The sequence below is a fragment of the Camellia sinensis genome, chromosome 6, assembly GCF_055761805.1.
Source record: "Camellia sinensis isolate YWXY chromosome 6, ASM5576180v1, whole genome shotgun sequence".
Classification (NCBI taxonomy): Eukaryota; Viridiplantae; Streptophyta; class Magnoliopsida; order Ericales; family Theaceae; genus Camellia; species Camellia sinensis.
In genome coordinates, this window is record NC_138966.1 from 29913548 (window position 1) to 29928754 (window position 15207).

The 15207-nt window shown below is 38.5% G+C and overlaps 2 pseudogenes; both read left to right on the top strand.

Moving 5' to 3' along the window:
* The first annotated feature begins 6128 nt into the window (after positions 1 to 6128).
* Positions 6129 to 8844, top strand: LOC114300199 (cell division control protein 45 homolog; annotated as a pseudogene).
* LOC114264596 (uncharacterized) lies at positions 8312 to 13564 on the top strand (annotated as a pseudogene).
* Positions 13565 to 15207: the final 1643 nt, after the last annotated feature.

The window sequence follows — 15207 nt, forward strand, 5'->3', positions numbered from 1 at the left end:
GCCGGTAGGGGGCTGGCGGCATCCCCTGGTGGCTAGCATGGTCCCACCAGCTTCCTATGTCCCTTTGGCTCAGATATGGGTTCTTGGATTCTGAGAAATGCAAGTTGTGCTCAAAGTTTGATTCAAAATGCCTTTGCGGAAGCCCAGAATCGCGTTCGCAATACGCGGGGGTCATCACCCATCAACACAAACAAGGTGTATCCTTTTTAACATATTGTAACTCTCCGAGAGGTAAATCAGGAGTTGCCTTTGAGTTCTTTTTGCCAAATATGCTTTTGTCATTGCATAGGATGTGCATTGCTTTCATCGTTGCATGGAGCATGTATTTTGAATTGTTGCATAGAACATGCATTACCATGCTTGCATAGAGCATGCATCTTGCATTGAATTTGCATCATTGATTATCTTGCATAGAATATGCTTCGGTTTCGTTTCTTGCATGTTGTGGATTGAGCATGCCTCAACATCATGTTATGATCATTCGTCTCGCATGAGACATGCATTGTATTGCATTACATCTATCAAGTTTCTTTCTCATACATGTACGTTATTGTATGTACGGTTCATTCAGAGGAATCCTAGGTAAAACCATTCCTCCCTTATCTCGTTGGTTAGAGACATTCGGGTACGCCTGATGTGTACACTGACATTCCGTTGGTTAGAAACACCCGGGTATGCCTGGTGTTTACACTAACACTGTGTTAAAAGCATTGGGACGTGCTCCGATGTTTATACCACCCTTCAGTGTTTGCACCGTTTTCTTTCCCTCTCTTGCGTGTGATACGCTGAGAGGTGTCTCCCGCGTGTGATACGCTCAGAGGTGTTTCTTTTCCCTCTCTCACGTGTCATATGCTGAGAGGTGTTTCTTTTCCCTCTCCCGCGTGTGATACGTTGAGAGGTGTTTCCTTTCCCTCTCTAGCATGTGATACGCTGAGAGGTGTTTTCTTTCCCTCTTTCGCGTATAATACGTTGAGAGGTGCTTCTTTTCCCTCTCCCGCGTGTGATACGCCTTTTCCCTCTATCGCGTGTGATATGGTGAGAGGTGCTTCTTTTCCTCTCTTGCGTGTGATATGCTGAGAGGTGCTTCTTTTCCCCTCTCGCGTGTGATACACTAAGAGGTGCTTCTTTTCCCCTTTCGCATGTGATACGCCTAGAGGTGTTTCGTTTGAGACTTTGGGTATTCCCGGTAGTCACTTTTTGCCTTTCCTGCGTGAGGCGCAGTGAAGATTGCATAATTTTCTTACATCATTTCTTTTGAAATATGTAAGACTGCTGTAACTTGTCGGTTTGCTTAAAATGTTGTATTTATTTTGTATAAATGCTTCATTACAGCTTTCTCTGCATAATCATAAGTTATGCTCTTGCATCATGCATATCATTTGCATTTTGCCCTAGCCTGCGGGCGCATCTATATTGCTATCTTGTTTGTTTGTCTGAGTCTTCGGCCTTGTCAAAAATGGGTCGTCTTTGGGCTTTGACATTCACTCCCGTCATTTTACGACTTTCGAGTTTTATCAAAGAGGGGCAATTGTAGATACCTCATTTTTGACCGTCCTTAAGAGTTGGATGTTCTTGTAGGGTACATCCAGTAACAAGTTTGATTGCTCGTCGAGTGCTTGACTTTCGCGACGGAATGCTCCAGGTTTGATCTTTCCAGACCCAATTTCCATTTTGTCTCATATTTGGACCATGTGTTGGTCTTTGCATAGTGATGCTCTAGATGGCCTGTCGGACATCATTGAGGGCTGTCGGCCATGGGCTTTACCCTGCCGGCCATCAATAGGCCCTGCCGGCCATGAATGAGGCACTGTTGGCCACCATTGATGGCCAGTCGGCCACCAATGCTTTAGTAGATATTTTTACAGATATTTTGACAGCTGTTTGCATAGATTAGCTCATCTGCTTGCACGTGGAGGACTGGATTTATTCAAGGGGCTTTTGTATCACCTATATATAGAGCTCGTCTATATGCATGCAAAGGGTTACAAAGTTTGAGCTGAGTTAGAATGCTCTCTCTCTCTCTCTCTCTAGAATCCCCTCTCTCTATATTTTAGGCTTGAAAGTGTGTTTTCTTTACATATTTGCACTAGCACCCTTAGCCAAACACCTCTACCTTAGAGTTGAAGTTCTTGGAGGCCTTGTTTGAGCTCCTTGGAGTGGTTTTGGCTCAGAAGTTTGGTTGTTTGCTTGCTGTTTTAGTGTTGTGCTTCAAGGGTGAGAATTTCCCTCTTTTAAGTTTTGTTTTACTTCATTGCTTTGCCACCTTTGTATGCTACTTTAAAGCTGGTTTTAGCCTTTAAAAAGTTCTGTTTTTAAGGTCTTAAAATGGTGGTGTAAGCCTTGTGTGGTTAGGGGTGGTTCACTCCCTTTGCTCTTTGGCTGGTAAAGCCTTTTGAGCCAACTTCCTAAGCTTTTGAAACCCCCTCTTCTTGGTCTTTTAACCACTGAATTCCAGAGGAATTTCAGTGGTAGAAAGTTGGTTTTGAGGACCAAAATGGGAGGGTGGGGCCCCCATCATATCTTGTTTGTATGTGTTGATGGCTTAGTAGTTGAGCATGTTTTTCTACCATCTCATGGCTTGGTCTCAGCATGTTTTTGGCCTTGTTTTAACATGTTATAGCTCTAATTTTGGTTGGTTGAGTCACTTGTTGCTTGCTTCTTACACTTGTAGTGTAATCTTTCTCACTAGCCCTGCATGCCTAATGAGTTAGCTTATTATTCTAGCATGTGTTGGCTCCATTCCAACATGTTTTTGGCCTTTCTTTGACATGCTTAAGTTCTGTTTTGAGTAGTATTGGTCCTTTGGGGCTTGCTTTGTATAGCCACAGTGTAGTTAGCTTCACTAGCCTTGTGTTTTGGGGCCCTTAGCATGCTTTGCTTGTGATGTTTGCATGATATAGCATCATTTAGCATGTGATTTCAGTGCATGTAGCATTGTCACACTCTCACATATTCCACTTCTTCATTGCTTTTGAAGGTTATGTGTTATGCCTTGTTTGAAAGCCAATACATGAAACATGTTTTTCTTGCTTTGCATGCTACTATTTCAGCTCATTTTAGCCACTGTTTTGGCATGATTGAGGTCTGTCTAGGGTTGGTTTGGCCATTTGAGTGTGTTGTTGCATGGTTCTAGTGTAATGCTCTTCACTAGTTTCAATGCTTAAGTCTTTTAACATGTTGTACATGAGTTGTTTGCATGTTAGAGTCTTATGTTTCATGCCATTTCAGCATTGAAATTCAGCCACCTCCCTAATTTCTTCATATTTCTATTTGTTTTTGAGGCTTGGTTGGTCTTAAAGTTGTGTTTAAGCTTGAGATTGAGGCTTATGCTTAAATGGCTTTAACCCTCTTTTGAGGGTTCCTCCTAGTCAAAGGCATAGCTTCTCTCATGTTTTAAGTCATCTTTTGATTGACCTCTTCCTCTCATTAGAGGACTTTCACATTGGACTTAACCGGTTAATGAATGGCTCGGCAATGTAAAATATGTAAACAAGAATTGAATCAAGTAAAACATGCCAAGATAAGCATGTCATGTGTGCATTGCATTATGTTCAATCGGACGTTATATTGAACACAAGGAAGATTGGTTCATTTCATACTTGAAGTGATGAAAATGAGCCAATCCCCTTTGTCTCCATTGCCTTTGATTATCCATGATAAGGTAGTGGTCCTAGAGTCTTGTTTATCTTGCATTTATTGAATGTGTACAAGTTGGATCTTTGGCCATCATGCATTCAAAATGCTTGATTGATGGTTTTGGATCCAATGGTGCAATTCCTTTGATGTTTTAAGATGATAAGAAGGGGCATGGTACAAACATACCCTTGGGAGACATTCTATTTTCCTCTATTTTGTGCTCTGTTGCAGTTTGGTGTTGCAGCACACCAGTGGCCGGTGTTGCTTCATCATTGGCCGGCAGTGCACATCCTTGGCCGGCAGATGGTCGGCAGGCCACTGGTGCACTCCCCAGCATTGTTTTGGTAAGGTTCAACAGAAGTTCTTAGAGACACCCTGCAAACAGAGCCTCTAAAGAGCAAATCAGAGGTTGTTTCGGGGCGGTAACCGAGTGTATGCATCCTCCATTATCCGAACCAGAGCTGAGGCAGTGTAGTTTGTAGTTGAATGCTTTACTTGTTAGTTAGCATGTTTTTGTAATTTGATTAATTAATTTGTTAATTAGTTAAAGTGTTGTAATAATTAGCAAGTAGTTTACTAGTTATTCATTTTGGTTGTGTAATAATTAGTCTAATTAGCTTAATTAGATTAATTGATTAGCTTAGCTTAGATTAGCTTAGCTTATTTATTTGGACCCTCCGTCGAGAGGGCGCAATGTTGTAATAAGCGTGCGTGTGTATATGCATGTCTTTCAACCCCACGTCTTTCTCCCTTTTACTTAACCGCTTTCGATGGTTAGTTTTAGGGCATTTTTCAATTGGCATACCTTATGCTTGCATGTTTGCATCATTCATTCGTATTGCATGCACCAGGCTCGGCGCATTATTGAAACTGCATTGTATTTCAATACCTCTTTGAATACATGTTATCAAAGTGTTGCATTCATATGCCAAAGTAGATAGCCGAGCCTATTTAATTGCATTTTGCATGTGTTGCATTAGGCATCTTGTATAGTTAGGATCATGCATGATTTCTAACTAGCTTTTGTTTTAGTTTTGAGTACACTGCAAGTTTTACGCTTTGGCATACTTGCATGAGTGTGAGTGTTGCCATGATAGCATACTTGCCATGAGGCTATTTGCTTAAGTGCTAAACTGCATAAATGGCTGTGGAAGGCTTGATTGCTTGAATTGGAACAATTCATCGAATGTGAGTTTTAAGCCCACTTTGCAAAGTGGCAAAATCATGTTTTAAAGCCCACTTGAAGGTGGCAAATCCACGCTTTAGCCTACTTGCGAGTAACACTTTCAAACCATTTTCAAAAACAAACATGAGTTATTTTATTCCAATTCTCGTGATTGAGTCTATACTTGTATGCTATGCGCATCACATAGTAAAGCTAGATTAATAACTGAAATAAGAACACATCTGTTTATAAAACAACATATCATGCTTAGTAGAGGCCGATCTTTGATCGGGCGAGCGGGGGTGCTCATTTCAGGACCTTCTCCTCTCGTACCCAAGTTCCGAGCCGAGGCTCACTTAAGGAAATAGCCATGAGGCTATTTGCTTAAGTGTTAAACTGCATGAATGCCTGTGGAAGGCTTGATTGCTTGAAATTGAACAATTCATCGAATGTGAGTTTTAAACCCACTTTGCAAAGTGGCAAAATCGTATTTTAAAACCCACTTGAAGGTGGCAAATCCACGCTTTAGTCTACTTGCGAGTAACACTTTCAAACCATTTTAAAAAACAAACATGAGTTATTTTATTCCAATTCTCGTGATTGAGTCTATACTTGTATGCTATGCGCATCACATAGTAAAGCTAGATTAATAACTGAAATAAGAACACATGTGTTTATAAAACAACATATCATACTTAGTAGAGGCCGATCTTTGATCGGGCGAGTGGGGGTGCTCATTTCAGGACCTTCTCCTCTCGTACCCAAGTTCTCGAGCCGAGACAACTTTGGTGATGACAGACACATGGCCGTAGGCACGAGTCAGGGTTTCCTAAATTTTCTAAAAATAAAATATTTAGGTGGTGACTTTGTAATCTGGCAAAGCAATCCAGTTTTGGCATTATTTGATTCAAAATTGATTTTTCAAAACCAATTGCTAGATTTGGACTCTTTGGTGATTTATCAGTCTCACATTGCACTTTGTGAGATTAGATTCAGAACCGTGACAGGAGTCCGAACTGTAGTAAGACCAATTCGCGCCTTCTCCAAAAAGGGGGCGCGAGAAGAAAGTCGGGTGCTACACATGCTTTCCTTTAAAACTGAATTTCCGTTAAAAGCGTGATTTCTAACCACATTTTTCCTTTAAGAGCAAATTTTCGTTGAAAGCATGGTTTCTAACCACGTTTTATTTACAAAATAGTTTTCTTGAAAAGCCTGGTTTCTAACCATGCTTTCTATACAAAATAGATTTCCTTAAATGCGTGGTTTGTAACCACACTTTCTTAACGCTTTTATAATTTTATCAACTTTCCACGGTTGGGTCATAAATATGGTGAAAATGTGATTTGGAATAACGTTTCAGTTTATTTTGGGAATTTCGGCCAAACTAGGCTTAGTTTGGGAAAGGGCTCGAAATTCATAGGCACGCAGGACCCAATTTGTGTTCTTCTGCCGATGAGCCTGTCACAATTCTTTTGGTAAATTGGGGTGTCATCGGGATCTGCGAAGGTCTTGAATTTGGGTCCTTCTTCGCCTGTTTTTGTTGTTGATAGTCATCGGCCAATTCACTTGCACAATCTCAGTGATCAGAATGATCATGTCGTCGTGCTTTATGCTCGAGATGTTGAGGACCAGGCTGATTTGGCATACAACTTGAAAGTTCCGATTTCAGCTTTGGCAAATGCAAGTGATTTGAACATTGATGACGAAGGTAAAGATGACTCTAATGGTGATGAAGATGAGAATCAGAGTGAAAGTGAGGAGGAATATGGTGGTGAGTCTCAGAAGAGAAGAAGGGTTTCAGATGAAAGTGAAAAAGACCCAGTTAAGCTTTTCAGGAAGCTGAAGAAAGAGTATTATTCTAATGGTACTTTTCATGGGAAGCCATCTGGGTGTTTGATGTATGATCTGTGTCATTCCCTGAGGAAGAACACAAATGAATTGTTGTGGTTGGCTTGTGTGGCTTTAACAGACCAGTTTGTTCATGAAAGGTTAACAAATAAGCGATACCAAGCTGCGGTGATGGAGTTTGAGCAGCGTGTTAATAGCTCTGGGAATCTGGATGGTGTTACTACTGTGACCCTAAGGATGGAACAAAGGTTTTGGCTCCAGATTCTTCAAGAATTGCCTACGAAGATAAGCCAAAGCTAATGTTGCTACCAGAGTGGAACTTGTTTGATTCAATGTTGTGCTCCTCCTACATTGCAACTAAATTGAAGACTTAAAGTGACGATGGGATGAAGAAGTTGATGCTTCTTCTTGCTTGAATGGGATTTCGAATTGAGGATTGCAAACATAAGTTTCAGTACATGAATGTTGAGATCAAACGCCAAATGAAGGAAGAGTTTGAAGAGTTTTTACCTGAGTATGGGGTAAATGATTTCTACTATAGAGGTTTTTGTTTACAACATGGGTATAGTTCAAGAATTTCCGCAGCAAATGTGGTATATGGAGTAACGACACTTCTAGAGTCAATTGTAGAATCTGATGGCTCATGTGCATCCAAGCAGTTTGGAGTGGCTTATAATGCATTGTCCTTGAGCAAGTTTGAAAAGTTGGAAACCGGAATGCAACATGCTATCAAGATACAAAGGGAAATTCTGAGACAAGGAAGTTCAGCTATAACCAAGAAGGGATCAATAAGCAGTAGGAGTAAATTCAGAGGGGTGAAGCTTGAAGATTCCATGGACACTAAACTACTGGGTTATCCCCAGGCATTGACTAAAGTCGCATTTTCTGATGGATGCTTTGCGGGAGAAAGGTGCAAAAATGAAGCCTTTGATCTGTGTTTGCTATACTCAAGATCGAAGCAAGGTGTTGATTGTTGGAGTTAGTGGGAAACCACGCCTCGGGGCAGATAAAGGAAATGTATTTGGAATTGCTTTTAGAGATGCAGCTGAGGAGACTAGAGCTGATTTCTTTCATGAGCTATTTGAGTCACCATGGATAGTTTTGGATGCACTTGCAATAAATTCGTTCATGATAAGGCTAACTTAGAAGCCACAGTGAACAACATTGTCCATAATGTAATCAACTCGATCTTTCTCTTTGAGCTTACCTAATATTTGTTAGGAGATGAATATCTGTTGGTTACTTCAAGCAAACATCTTTTCTTCATTCTGGCTTGTCTGAAGCAATTTATAAATGACAAGCCATAATTTATCCATATAACTAAAGATTACTGGTTTGTTTCTTTTGACTTGCGTTTGTACCATGATTTTCGTTATAAACATCTGCTGAACTTTCTCCTGTAATTACTTATATATTTCTCATATATGAAGATGAACATAAATGCAGTTTAGAAATTGAAGCTCTTGCTAGTGAAGTTCTTATGGCAATATGTCATTAGAGAACCTGTATCGTGTTTCACAAAAGTAAGAAAGCTGTCATTTTAGGTCAACTGTGAGCTTTTAGAGTGTTATCTCTGAAAAATTTAAAAAGAAATTCAAATGATTCATGGTTTTTAGCTACTTGGAGACTGCCCTCATCTATCCTTAGGGGTGATACTCCTTGATGTTTCAATGGGTATATCTAACAGATTTTGTAGGCGGTCCTCTTTCTTTTCTGGCTGCTGGTATTATGATGCTGGAAGTGATTGAGGGGAGCAGTGAGTTGAGTGTGGTGTGATTCCATATTGAGGGTTGAGTGAATTGTGAGCTTTTACATGATTTTCCTAACAGTTTGCTATGCAGGATTGTCATGCTGGTCCTTCTTAGGTGTGAGGGTTGAGTGATGTGAACTCCTATATGAGTGCTCCTAACTTTCTCTTGCAGGTTTATGTTAGTTGCTGGCACAATAGTAGGGAGTTCATTGGTGAGAGCCTAGTGACGTGAGGATACATTTTTGGTTTGGTTTTAAATATGGTTCTATAACCTGCTCTTTGAGAGTGACTCTACTACTGAGTGTTGAGATTGTTAGTACATATATGAGTGAGGTTTGCCTCAGGTTATGTACCATATCCTCGATTTTGCTTATGTTTTCTTCTTTTGTTCTTTATGTTTGGTTTTCACAGGTTGTATTGATGTCTCTGCTGATATTGAGGGCAGCTTACTTGCTGCTGAGCTTATGTTTCAGCTAGGGGACTTGATCGGTTAGGTCAATCTTGGAGTGTTGGAGATTGTCATGGATAGTATCTGTGTCAATCTTGGAGTGTTCAGCACTTTTTTTGTTTTTTATGTTTGATTTTGAGCAATGTTTTTTGTTCCCATTTTGGTGGTGTAGTGTTTGCTTAGATATTAGGCAAATGTTATAGGTGTTTTTGTTGGCTGTATCCTACGGGTTGGGTAGGGTTTGTTTTTCTTAATAGGGCTGTTGTGGTAGCTTGGGTATATTTTGGTTCTTGTTCTTGCCCCCTCATTTTCTTGGATGGGGGTTTGGACAAGTTTGTCAGATCCATAGCCCTGGTGTTTTTGGCTACTTTAGTTGTTGGTTTTATTTTGTGGGTGCTTATTTTGTTAGCTTTGTTAGGGCCTGGGTATGCCCCTTGTATATCTATATAGTTTGCTTGTTTTATTTTATGACTTATTCACCAAAAAAAAAAGAGTCAATGTCGAGTTTTGGCACAGATTACATGAATGCTGTCTTTTGAAGTAATTATATCTATTTTAAGTCTCTCCCCCTTTCTCTTTTCATTCTTTCTTTTAGCTTCAGGTTAAAGGTCTAAAGTTTCACCCATTTCTCACTTTGGCCCTTTAAATTTGCAATTTCTAGGTGATTTCTGATGTGGGTTTGTTTTTTTCACAATGTTTGGACATGCTGGTTAATGTTTGATCTTTTGATTGAACATGTTGTACTATGAGGTTTGTTGTTTTGTTGATGCTAGTCTATAAATGAAATGGATTCAGGAGACTAGATCAACAATAGTTCATCTACAAAATTGCTAGTTCCCAAGTTTCTTCACCTGTTTGATTCACTTGCTTAATGTTTTATGTGTTGGAATCAGAAAATGAATTGAGCACATTGGGAATTTGGTAGTTTGATTAGTGTTCTGAGTCCGTAATTATATGGTGTTTTTTTTATTCCTGGAGCTGACCCCGATTGATGATTCGGACACAAGTCCTGATTTGATTTTGTACTTTGATTCCTGGAGGATCCTCAAGTCTCCAAAATGTATTGGGAAAAAGTTGTTTTTGTTGATACTGTCAGTTATTATGAGAAATGTCACGCCTTTTGCTTATATCCAAAGCCTTGATAAAAGCTTGAAATTTTTGGGGTTTTGACTTTAGCAGTTTATTGGTGCATTGAAGGTTTCTGCTTTAAAGTACGAGGTTGATGCTTCATGGTAGAAATATATTGAAATTATGTCTTAATTTGTTGCTTCTCAATGATACGGATTTGTTTCTCATTATGTTGAGAAATGTAAGCATGACATAACTCTCTGATTTGGGCAGGATTTTAATTAATCTTCCCGATAAAAATTTCTTGATCAATTCCCTTTGTCTGCAGAGGGTTTGACAAGTTGAAGAGTTATCATTGTGGATTACAGTGTTTTTGGGCTTTAATGCAATCTATAATTGGAAAGCAAAGATTCTCAATGGCTACATTTGATTGAAAAGTAAATTGGGGAAAATTGTATTAACAACTCATATGACATTCTGTTTTGTGTGAATGAACATGATTCCTTGAGCGCAACGATTACATGTTTGCTTTGTTCATTCAGTTTTTAAGTATCACGCACTATAAAAAAAATAAAAAAATAGAGACGGATACATCTTCCTTCAACTGCATTAGTCACCATTCCTACTCTTCTGCAAAATACTTGGAGCCTAATGTGTATCTTTGATTGCTCGACCTATGTGGTTGTGTGATCTGAATTTCTAAATAATCTGCTAGTGTTGATTTTTTCAATCATTGTGGATGCACGATAATTTGTCTATCCTTCCCTCCCTTTATATTAGTCATAGAATAATAAATCATGTCAACAAATATGTTCTATAATGGGTTTGTTTGTTTTGTTTTTTGTTTTTGTTTTTGTTTTTGTTTTAGTTTTTTTTTCTTCTTTTTTCTAAGAGTGAATTCTTGTGTGGATGGATCTGTTTATGCACTGTCATCAGAAAAGTCTCTAAAGTTTGTGGGTGCCAGTTTTGCATCTTGAGCAAGTTGACTATATATTTTGTGAACATTCTTATTTGTAAAGGCTTTCTTTTCATGTTAATTAGATGCAAGAAATTTCAATGGGATTCTCATGTTGCACATATCCTTGGTATTGGCTACAATCTCTCTCCCTCTCTCTCCATCTCTGTTTCAAAATGCCTGTACTATTACTCTGATCATCATTTTTTTACTTGGCTCTATTTTGTTTATTTATTTTCACTTGGCTATGTCTATAAGTATGTTTTTATTTGTAGCCCACAATAATGCTAACTGTGTGTAGGACAAGGAATCTCACTGTAGTGCAGTGTATTCACCTATAACTGGTGTATAACCCAAAGCTAACCCTTATTATTTCTGATTTATGATTTTTGTTACCTGGAAAAGTTATCGCCATTGCTATATTATATTGGGAAATATTTCCACCTATCAAAACTTAAATTTTGCCCATATGTTAGGTGGAGTAGACGGTATGAAACCTTATCGAGTTTGCATTTGAAAGTTCTCTAACGTAGGACAGAATGTTGAGGGATTCAAGAGTTGAAATTGGTAGGTTTTCATTATACCGTGGAACATTTAGGATTTTATGTAGTTATGGAAGGAATTATGGTTAGGGCTTAATAAATAGGGAAAGGGAATGAATGTCCCAACTTGAATGCTTCTTTTATTTTGGTTTTCCTTACTCTTTTTGTGGATTGCATCATTCCTTGAATATGTATACAATCACGAGATATGATTGAGAACTCATTGACCATTATAGGGTATCGCACAATCAAAATAAATCTGTCCACTCTAACAAAATTATTGGTTCTGTTATATTGCGTATTTGTGTTTGTCATTATTTGTACGCATCATCTAAAATATATATTTCTCTGATGATTGACTACAAAATTTCCCCTGTGCATTTAGAAAACGTTATTCAACAAAGCTTGCATTTATTTTTTATTTTTTATTATTTTTGTGTGTGTGCGCACGCGCGCGTGTGTAAATGCAGGCAACTGAGAGTATAGCTTAATTAAAGATTTTCATCTTCAATTTTAGTTTTAATTTAATTTAATTTTTTTGGGTATTTTTTGAATTTTGGGACTTAATTGTGTGGGGGTTGTCATGGTCTTCCTGTTGTGATACTAGTATTCAAATGTTGGTCTGTTTCTTTGTAAATAAAAAAAAAAAATGGTATACCGTATGGAATAATCTTTCCACCAAGGATCCTCTAGAGTTTTTCTTCCCATATTTGCAGCAACGCCCACAAGTACCGATGTTTGGCAATTGGGAAAATGAAGGCGATGTTCCGTACACACTCTACTTTGACGAGGCACGGAAGGGTAAAAAGTGTGATAAAATGATAAACCCAAACGATCCCGCGGAGAATCCTGATTTGTTTCTGAACATGGCACGTCAAGCTCAAGCTGAAGTTCCTCCGTCCAGGACCAGAACCAAACCAGATGAACCAATAGGAAGGGGAACAGCAAGGCCAGTACACGAGCGTCGGGTAAGCAGAGAAGATGGTGACTTTAAACAATTCACCGAATCTCCGGTTCGTAATGACAATATGGGAATGAGAGCTGCTGGTGAGTCAGCACATCGATGTCAGGGAGGCCGTGGGACCAGTTCTGGTCGACCCGTAAGACACTGTCGGGTCGGAGCACGGCATTGAGACGTCACCACTCCATCCGCATTCTCAAGAAAAGATCATGGGGAAAGGTAATGCATCTCCTGGTTGGGAAGGAAAGAACTCATATGATAGCAGCTGTGGTGCTCCTGGAAGATCCAGAATGGGACAGGTTAATCGAGGCGATGAGACTGTAAGATTTTTTATTATCCAAATTCTTCAATTAGCATAAATCTCGATCGTGTGTTCATGTGTTGTCTGTATGGAAAGCATTTGAATTCCAAAGCTATGTAGTAAAATTCTGAAGTCTTCCATTGTTCCAAATAATGTTTTTCCTCATAAAATGCTCATGCTTCTCGTTGGATACTGCATTAACAAGCCGGTCTTGTGGCCGTGCTTGGTCTGGTGATAAAAACTTGGCTGCCATGTGCGGGAACATGGTTTAAGTCTAACAAGACCACTTTGCAGAAGCAAAATCTAGAGAAAATTCAGTGTGTTAACAAAGTATTGGTCAAAACTTGTGTTTCAGAGTCATTGTTGACCCCCTTTTATTTATGTTTATATTTCTTAATGCATCAGATATTGAAGCTTTTCCTCAAGTGGGATTATAATCCTGAGTCCTTATTTTGCAGCCCGATAGAGGTGCTGCTGTGCCAAAATTTGGCGAGTGGGACGAGAGCAACCCTTCATCAGCTGAAGGTTATAATGATATTTTCAACAAAGTGAGAGAGGAAAAACTCTGCGGCCGAAAAGGCTCTGAGTGTGACTGATGGGTCATCTTACACCAACACGTGGAAGCAAAACACCAATGACGATGTCAAGGTATGTTGATCACTCTTTTTTTTTTTTTTTTTTTTCCGATCTAGTGTAATAAGCTCTTACGCTTGTTCTTACAGATTATTCCTGATTACTCCTGTCTTTCATCATCTCTTCTTTCCAGTGTTGATGCTTTCCATGGGGTAAAAAATGAGGAGATTGAATTTCTGGATATACCGCAAGGCGTGCAAGACCTGTATACAGGTCTGAAAGTCTTTCCCTATGCAGATTACCTTCTGATGAAATAAGCATATTCTTTGTTTCAGTGGTGGTTGTGTTTTCATACTGTTACAATGAGGTAGAGGTTTTGATGGGAAAATATTTGTTATTTTTAGAAAATTTTATATTTTTGGATCATAAGTTTCCTACTCACAGGTTTATTATTTCGTATTCTTTTGCAAAGGGATAGCCGTGTAAGTTTCGTGGCATCAAGTATATCGCACCTCTTGTTTACATTTAATTTCATTTTCAAACTTTAAAATGTCATAACTTTTAGATATTTATTTTTCAATGAACGAAAAACAAGGGTTTTGTTTAGATACTCTTGTCATGATCTATCAAACAATATGCATATTGAAAATTAAATTATGAATAAATAATCTATTAATTCGAATAATCTAGTAATTTATTTAAATGTAGTGGTTTATATATATTGAATTGATATTAGTTTTCATTAATTTTGATTGTTTTGTAACATTATATTAATTTGCATAGCAAATATATATAACCATTTTTCATTTTCTTTCCATGAAATTTCCTCTTTATAGACAATCATAGGAATATCTCAATCATATATTCACTATAATACTAGACAACCATAGGTTTCATAACATCTTATTATTTTTCCAAAATAAATCCCCAATTTCTAGGGTTTCCACAAAACTAGATTTTTCCTCATTTTTGAAAGGATTTTTCCAATACAACATCCCTACTTAACAATATAGTTCATACCCTCAAGACTTTTTAGAAAACATTGAGAAAACCTACTTTTAAAACCATAAAAAAACTCATGAGCCAAAATCAAAGTTCAATTCTACACAAGGGAATTTCAAAATCAACATAAACTTGCAAAAATGTATGTATAACTCTAAGAGAATCCTTACCTCAAGCTTAGAAGAGGAAGGACCTCAAGCTTAGAAGAGGAAGGAGACAAAAACCCTAAAAATGGATGTTGATGAAAATTTGATTTGATCGGTGAGAACTTAGCCCTCATCGCCCTTTTTGATTTGGTGTAAAAAGCCCTTTCAAATTCTTGGTAGATCTTGCTAAATCTTAGAGATAAGGTGGAAATTTGGTGGGTTTGTAGAGAGAAAGAAGAGCAAAGATGGATATATATATATATATATAGAGAGAGAGAGAGAGAGAGAGAGAGAGAGAGAGCTAAAAAAGTGGCCCAAATATCCTTTTGGCATCAATTTTGAGAAAGAGAGGACAAAATTCGAGACAGACACCTCCAAAATCTACCCGAGCGGTTTGAATTCCGCACGAGAAGAAATTTTTTCCCTCACGGGCAGATTGCTCAAGAGAGCTACCCAGAAATCCATCCAAAATCCGCTCGAGCGGGATGCAAAATCCGCTCGAGCGGTTTTCTGCCCAGAAAAATTTGAAAATTTTGAAAAACCCTTGAAGATCCGCTCGGGCGATTTCATATTCCGCACGAGCAATTTTGCCCTGAAATTGAGGAGGTGACTTTGCAACCCAAGTCAAGTTCCAATTCCCAAAACTCAAAGTTTACAATCCGGAAAAGTTACGAGAGGTTAAGAGTAGAACAAATTTTCAATGACTCAAAACGATGAACAAAGAATCGAAAAAATTACATACCCACTAGACATACTATTCAAGCCCAAAACCCGGGACATCACAACCTCCTCCATTTAGGAAATTTAGCCCT